Genomic DNA, 8,456 nt, shown 5'->3' on the forward strand with positions numbered 1-8,456 from the left:
GACCATACAGTGCAAATATTGTGCACGCAGCTACGTGTCGTCTCCCTATGAGAGCTGGATTGCAGTGTGGTACGCCATAGAGACGTGTGGGAGGAACGGACGCCGTGGATGGCGATCAGCATGAGCTGTCTGTTGATGTATTCGGACCTAGTCGTCTCTCCTCACACACCGTGATGGCATGGTGCACCGCGTTCCATATCTGCGACATGCTACAGAGGCCGGTTGACAGTCGTTCGAGCAATGGACATCGCATACGTACGGGGGCCACCTTCCACGTATTGTCTAGGCGTGCACATTTTGTTGCGTGTATGTGGGCAGACGTAGTGTGGCGTGACACCTGACACAGGCATGCAATAATCGTTGAAGTTGCAAATGGCGATGGACGCCTGCGTTTTCTGGTGAAGTTACGCAAATGAACAAATGGTAACCTGTTGTGGTGCGGTTGTTCTCGCTAGGGGTGAATCGGTGATGGCGACGATAGGTTGAGGTACTAACCGGTTGTTCCAGCGATACCCACCATGCCGACGAAACTGAACGGCATCTGGGTGTGAAGCGATACGCGGCGGTGGCTGGGTGGGACCGTCCCCGGCCGGTGAGGGGGCGCCTCCCGGCGTGCTGGCCGCGCGGTGCGTGGGCGCACGCGCTACAGCCGGCTGGTGGGGGCGGCCAGTGGCAGGCGCGCCGGCCGACGGACGCGGCAGGCGTCGCAGCTGCGCGCCGGCGCACCCTGCGCGCGGCGCCGTGCGGCCAAAGTAGGTCCTCGCGGGCCCGGTGCGAAGCGCGGTGGACATCTTCAGTGTGCTGGTCCGATTGAGGACTGTGTGCGTTGAGGATGCGCCGCCGCCCGGCGCTCGGCGCCGCGACGCCGTCTGCTGCTCGGTCGCCCCAGCGGTTCTCGCTGGTGGTTTGTATCGCAGCTGTGCGGATGTGTTGGCGCGTGCGCTGTGCTGGGAGAGTTCGCTTCGGCACCCAAGTGGGGCTTTTGTCCTTCTGTGGCGCTGGCGTTGGAGCTGCCGGTCACCGTAGGTGGCGCGTGTTGTCTCCCGCCGGCAATGCCACGACAGCACGCTCCCGGGCCTCTGTCGGCAGCGGCAAGCTCAGTTGGGAGCACGGGTGGTCGCACCGAAAGCGTCTACTCGCCTAACTCCGGGCGATTGCGCCTCTCTCGAACCCGACCAAGTACTTGGGACGGCGCTGCGCGCCGCCGGGACCTGAGAGGGTTTCGAGGTGTATTGTGCAGGGGAGCTCAGCCTCCTCCTGTTTGCAGAATGATTGAGCGGACGCTTGCGTGTTCGCGCGGGCCCCCGGGACACACTCCCGGGCGGCCGGCTGCTCAGCTCTAGTTGACGCAGCTCCCTGGTTGATCCTGCCAGTAGTCATATGCTTGTCTCAAAGATTAAGCCATGCATGTCTCAGTACAAGCCGCATTAAGGTGAAACCGCGAATGGCTCATTAAATCAGTTATGGTTCCTTAGATCGTACCCACGTTACTTGGATAACTGTGGTAATTCTAGAGCTAATACATGCAAACAGAGTCCCGAGTCTGGCGTGAGGTCAGTCGCTTGACGGCGCGTTTCGGCGCGGGCCCGCCCGTTGCCGGCGCGCCGTAAGGCACGGAGGCTCGCACTGGGGCGTATCGCTTTCCAGTCGGGCGTGCCGCGGCAGTCCTCACTCGGGGAAGTGATGCGTCTCACATAGCCTCTCCTTCCCAAGTGGCTCTTTCCGCCTTCCCGTGGTGCCAGACGTCAAGCTTGGCATTCTGCCTTGCGTCAAAAGGGAGAGCTGCGACCCAACCCGATGCGAAAGCGAAGGGTGCGTGGCACAGGGGGAGCTGTGTCGAGGGACCGAACACCAGTCCCTTTCTGTTCGCAGGGCACAGACCAGCAGGTGCTCTGCATGCCGGCGACCTCGTTTGTCGGCGTGGGATCACGGCGCGAGTCGGCAAGGGTGCTTCGCCGCGCCCCTGGGTAACCGGGGCGTGTTCTGCCAAACCCAGGTGGTGGTGACATCGCCTGGGCCAGGTTAGATGGGCCCAGACCGCCGAACGACTGGGGGACCGACCCACCACCTGAGTAGGAGTGGGTCCCTGGCCTTCGGGTGGAAACTCGGGCAAGTAGGCGGCGAAGGGCGAGAGGTGCATCCGCCTCTCCGGAGTGCGGGGTGCAGTTGCCGAGGAGCGTCGTGTGAAATCGTCGGCGACGAGGCCATCGATGGGGACCAGTGCGCTGGCGACGGCGTGCTGAACCCGGCAGCTCTGAAGTGCCCTTGACCTAGGGGCGAGGTCGGTGGGCGAGCTGCAGAAGTCCCCCCCCATGCCAGAGGAGCCGGTCCGGGGCAAGAGACGGGCTCCCATCTTTCATCACTCGTTACTCATCATGGCGGCATCTGAAACGAGTGATTCTTGTGCGACCAAGCGCGCTTCTACTGCGCCTGATCCCTCTCCCCAGGACGAGCTGGGACAGGCAGAAGGTGAATCTGTGACACAAAGGCACAGTAGAATTTCACTGCTCTTAGAGCAGAACATAAAAAATGGGAAGATAAGCCAAGCGGCTTTAACAGCTATTAAAAATGAACTTACTGCATGGGCCATCGCCCACGCTAAATTAGAAGGACGAGTAGAAGAACTGGAAAAAGAAAATCAAAGATTGAGAAACCAACCGACTAAGACTTGGGCGGCGGTGGCTGCGCAGGCGCCAACAAAGCTGCATACTACAAAAGATAGTATTGACAAAGCAGTCAAAAGAACAGACACTGCGGTCTTCCTCAGGACACTGCCTGGGCAAGACACCAGTGTCAAGAAAATACAAGAGCTCTTTACGAAGACCATAAACCCGACCAAAGATAAGATCAGAATAAAAAGAATAAAACCTAGTAGAAACTCAGTTATAGTAGAAGTAGCCTCGGAAGAGGACAAGGACAAAATATTAAACAATCAGAAATTAAATTCACTTGTCAAGTGCGAACCTCCCAAGAAGAGGAATCCACTTGTAATTCTCTACGACGTTCCAACCATCATGACAGATGACGAATTGACGAATACAATAAGAGAGCAAAATTTCGATGACACAGACGAGGAGGAATTCAGAAAGAGCTTTAGATTGAGATTCAAGACGGGGCCTCGGGGGCGTGATGTGGTACATCACGTAGCCGAGGTCACGGCACAGATGTGGAAAAGAATTACAGCAATGAGCAGACTATATGTAGGTTTTCACTCAATTAACGTAAGAGACTACATCGTGGTACCTCGCTGCCACAACTGTGGTGACCTGGACCACATCCTAAGGATGTGCACCAGGGAGTCGGCTTGCACGAAATGTGGTACAAGTGGACATAGCCGTAAAGACTGTAAAGCAGCAGCGGTCTGTATTCCCTGCAAAAACCGAGGGAAGAAGTCATGCGGAGCCTCAGGGCGCAGTTGCCCAACATACAGAATGTTGGAACAACGACTCATCTCAAAAATAGACTATGGCTGATCATAGCCCAAGAAATAGGATGCCAAAACATAAATCCCCAAGTAAGAGGAGGCGGGACGCTATGAGGGCAACCAGATTTAAGAATTTCCTAATGGCGCTTTCAAGTGCCACTACAACGGAAATAACAGATAAGGCCGTACAAACGGAGCCTTATATGATAGACAAAAATATACAGACAGATCCTCCAGTGGTTAACATAGATCCCGCCCCTCGACGAAGGGAAATAATGCCGACAATCCACCTGAAGCGGCAAGAGCATCCTACAACAGAGATATCTTTGATAAAACCCAGCATAAAACCCATACAAGAAAGTGCTGTTACAAGCACAAGCTCGAAGCCCACAGTGCATAACACCCCAGTGGTCAGATTGCCACCCGTGGACCCGGTAAGGGTTTATCCCAATATCGAGTACACGATGCAACTGGCCAGACTGGAAGAGCCGATTACCCTGGCCACCGCCTTACGGCATGTGGTCCGAGTAGGACACGAAGAGGGAAGAAAGGTAACCTTCTCGGTAATGGAGGCTGTAGATAGAATACAGCTTAAGTCAGTGAATCTCCCAACCGATTTCGGAGCCCTGCGAGACTTACTGAAAAAAGTTTTTGAGAGACGCAGTGAAAAGTTTGACCTTCAGGACATCTACGAACAGGCCGTATTGGCAAATGGACGAATTGCTTTCGACTGGAGTAAGACCTGGCCGGACGACCATATGCACACATACTTTCCACGACGACAGAAATAACAATTGGACAACTGAACACGCATAACAGTCGACTTGTCATGCAGGAGCTCCGTAAAGAGGTGGAGGAGAGGAGACTAGATGTGCTCTGCCTACAGGAGCCGTACTCCCAAGCTGGGAAAATAGCCTTTGCTGCTACAACATGGCAAATTGTCAGCGGAGATGAGGATCCAAGAGCAGCAATAATAATAACAAATAAACTCCTAAGGGTAACTACCCTCTCACAATTTGCAACTCGTCACTGCAACGTCGTGGAGCTCCAGTCACCAACGGGAGTAATCATACTCATAAACATGTACTTCCAATATGGAGATGAAATAGAACGGCATTTGGAACATCTGGCAAGAGTCACCACGGCGTTGCGAGGACGAAAAATAATAATAACAGCTGACATCAATGCAAAATCCCCCCTATGGTACAGCGGCACCAGAGATGCAAATGGTGATAAAGTAGAGGACTTTTTAATGGCTTCACAGCTCGTGGTGGCAAACAAGCCGGGCAATCCTCCTACCTACACAGCAGGAGGAGGACAAGGAACGAACATAGACGTTACCTTAACGTCACATAACGCAGCCAATTTAATAAAGAACTGGACAGTTATAGGCAATGCCACCACGAGCGACCACAACCTAATAACTTTCACCTTGAGTGAAAGAGAGTGCCGCTGGACCATGGGATGGGAGGTGCAGTACAATTATAATAGAGCGGATTGGGAACTCTTAGCGAGGGAGTGCGACATTCCTCCATCACCAGAAGGTGACGTACACGAAGACTTCGACATAGACAGACAAGCTGAGGAACTGGTGGGTGCAGTACATAGAGCGGTGAGGGCCGCTGTACCAACCAGGAGGAAGGCCGTGGCGGCCTCACCAGCACCATGGTCGCCCGAATTAGAGGAGTTACGTCGGTCTGTCAGAAGGCTAAGGAGAAACTACCAGCGCAGTGTCGTCTGGCTGGAAAGACAAAGATGGCAGCTGCAATACAGGGAGGCTAAGCAAGGTTTTCAGAAGGCACTACGTGAAGTGAGATTACGGAGCTGGGAAAGCTATGTGCTGAACCAGTTAGCTGTGGATCCGTGGGGCCTCCCTTATAAATTGGTAAGGGAAAAAATCCGCTCTCCTCTGGAGCTATCAACTGTCAGGCGGGGGGACGGGATGACGGAGTCTTGGCAGGAAACTGCTGAGGTCCTTCTCCAGTCCCTGCTGCCTGACGACAACGCGGACGAGGAAACTGAAAACCAAAAGCAACTGCGGGATGCATATGTAATGGAATACAATAACAACACGGCAGTCTACCCATTCTCGGAAGAGGAGGTGGCTGCACAAATAAAGTCCCTGAAACGAGGGAAAGCTCCAGGACCAGACGGCATTGTGGCTGAGGTGGTGCAATTTCTGGCACCCCAGTTGGTGGCGCCGTTAACTCGCCTCTTCAATGAGTGTCTCCAACAAAGGAAGTTTCCCAAGATCTGGAAAACTGCAAATGTAATCATAATCAAGAAGGGACCAGAGAAAGATCCAACTGACGCCAAATCCTATAGGCCAATCTGTTTATTGGACCTATTCGGAAAGCTCTTGGAGAAACTGCTGGCTGACAGATTGACGGCTCATCGGATGCTGTGCGGGATGAGCAACAGGCAGTTCGGCTTCAGGCCGGGACGGTCGGCATCTGATGCGATCGCTCTGGCGGCTGAGGTCTGCGGCTCGACCCCGCACAAATATGTCGTTGGCATCATGGTGGACATCAGTGGCGCCTTCGACAACCTGTGGTGGCCTTCGCTCTTCTCCTGCTTACGGGAGAAGGAGTGTCCAGGGCCGCTATATGGGTGTCTGAGGAGCTATTGTAAGGATAGGGAGGTTTGGCTATCATCCCCTAGCGGAAGAATCGGAAAAACAATTAGTAAGGGATGTCCCCAAGGCTCAGTACTGGGGCCCCTGTTTTGGGACTTGCATATGGAACCTTTGTTAGACGAACTACAACAAAGTGAAGAAGTGCTAGAGGTGATAGCCTACGCAGATGACCTCCTCCTGCTGGTCGGCGGTCGTAGCCGAGAGGATATAGAACCAAAAATTGAAAGGGCCATTGAAAGACTACACCAATGGTGTCTTAAAACGAAAATGAAAATTTCCCCAAGCAAGTCTACTTATCTGTTATTAAAAGGTCAGCTAATAAGAAATCCTACAGTGAGAATCGATGGCTCACCAGTTCTTCGGCGACGTGAGGCACGATATCTGGGAGTCATAATTGACGAGAGATGGAACTTCGGAAGGCACATAGAAGCCGTAACACAGAAAGCTCTACAAATATTAAACAATCTCATTTCCATTGGACATAAACGTTTTCATCTCCCCCCTCATCTTATCAGACTTTATCACAACAGCATCCTCACACAGTAGTGGGTTACGGCTCGGGAGTCTGGGCGCACAGGCTCACGCGGGTCGTGCCCGCCATGACAGTGAGAAGAGTCCAGAGAAACATGATACTAAGATCAGTGGGGGGCCTATAGGACGTCACCGGGGGGAGCTCTGTTAGTTATAATGGGGCTCTGCCCGCTAGACATCAAAATTAGAGAACAAGCGGCATGGTATTGGGTGAAAAAAGGAGATGGGGAAAAAATAATAGATATCATGGGTGTGAGAGTAGAGGATAAAAGGGAGATAAGAAACAGAGGGGAGGAACTGTGGCAAAGGAACTGGGAGGAGGACGAAACGGGAAGAAGAACATTTGAGTTCTTACCTGATGTCAAAGAACGTGTACAATGAAGTATTTTGAACCCACACGAGGACTCATCCACTTCCTCACTGGTCATGGACCCTATCCGACATACTTATGTCGGTTTGGGAAAAGGGCAACCCCCGAGTGCGACTGTGGCGCAGCGGGAAGGAACTCCCGAACATGTGGTTTTCGAGTGCCCTCTCTTCAATGACGTGGCGGAAACTTACAGAGACAGACTTCCACATAACCAGACATACGACCTTTTAAGGCAGGAAGACACTTTTCATACCTTGAATGCTCTGGCAGAAGAGGTATCACGAAAGGTTTTAATAGAGTACCTAAGGGATCTAGGGTAAATATCAAATACCTAATTCTCGAACAACCAACCGATTAGGACTTGATCTCAGTCCCATACCGCCTGTGCGTGGAATGGCCGACTTCTGGTAGTTGGAAACCGCCACGTGCGGGATTAGGGGGATGGGATCAACAAACCGATCACGACAAAGCACCAATAAGACGTAGGTTAAGTTAGTAGAGTAGGATTAGATTAGAATACTAACATAGGAAGCTGCAGCGATTACTAACCTCGGCCGGCCCAGTGCCAGGGGCACGCTCCTCGGGGTTAGCTCGGGGAGCCTGGCCACTCCAAGTAGGTTTATACTCACTGGCACACCTGTGACGCTGCAGTTAGTAGTCATTCTAGATTAGACATAGGTAAATTAAACTGCTCATTGCTTTTGCAAGAAATTAACACTAACTCAGGAACCTAAAGTAGTATCTCATAAATAGAATGCATAGGTAAACTAAAGTATTATTGTAACTGTAGGAATTTAATATTACCTAAGAACTTAGAAAGTAGCTCACTAACACTATTTGTAAATTAGCTGCAAAATATTAAACTATGTAATAATCATTATGGCCCACTAATCATGTTAGGAGGTGGGCTAAACATGTATAAATAATATTGTTGTCAATAAAGATTTTTTTTTTTTTTTTTTTTTTTTTTTTAAAAAAAAAAAAAAAAAAAAAAAAAAAAAAAAAAAAAAAAAAAAAAAAAAAAAAACAGAGTCCCGACCAGAGATGGAAGGGACGCTTTTATTAGATCAAAACCAATCGGTCGGCTCGTCCGGTCCGTTTGCCTTGGTGACTCTGAATAACTTTGGGCTGATCGCACGGTCCTCGTACCGGCGACGCATCTTTCAAATGTCTGCCTTATCAACTGTCGATGGTAGGTTCTGCGCCTACCATGGTTGTAACGGGTAACGGGGAATCAGGGTTCGATTCCGGAGAGGGAGCCTGAGAAACGGCTACCACATCCAAGGAAGGCAGCAGGCGCGCAAATTACCCACTCCCGGCACGGGGAGGTAGTGACGAAAAATAACGATACGGGACTCATCCGAGGCCCCGTAATCGGAATGAGTACACTTTAAATCCTTTAACGAGTATCTATTGGAGGGCAAGTCTGGTGCCAGCAGCCGCGGTAATTCCAGCTCCAATAGCGTATATTAAAGTTGTTGCGGTTAAAAAGCTCG

Source organism: Schistocerca piceifrons, unplaced genomic scaffold, assembly GCF_021461385.2.
Source record: "Schistocerca piceifrons isolate TAMUIC-IGC-003096 unplaced genomic scaffold, iqSchPice1.1 HiC_scaffold_351, whole genome shotgun sequence".
Classification (NCBI taxonomy): domain Eukaryota; kingdom Metazoa; phylum Arthropoda; class Insecta; order Orthoptera; family Acrididae; genus Schistocerca; species Schistocerca piceifrons.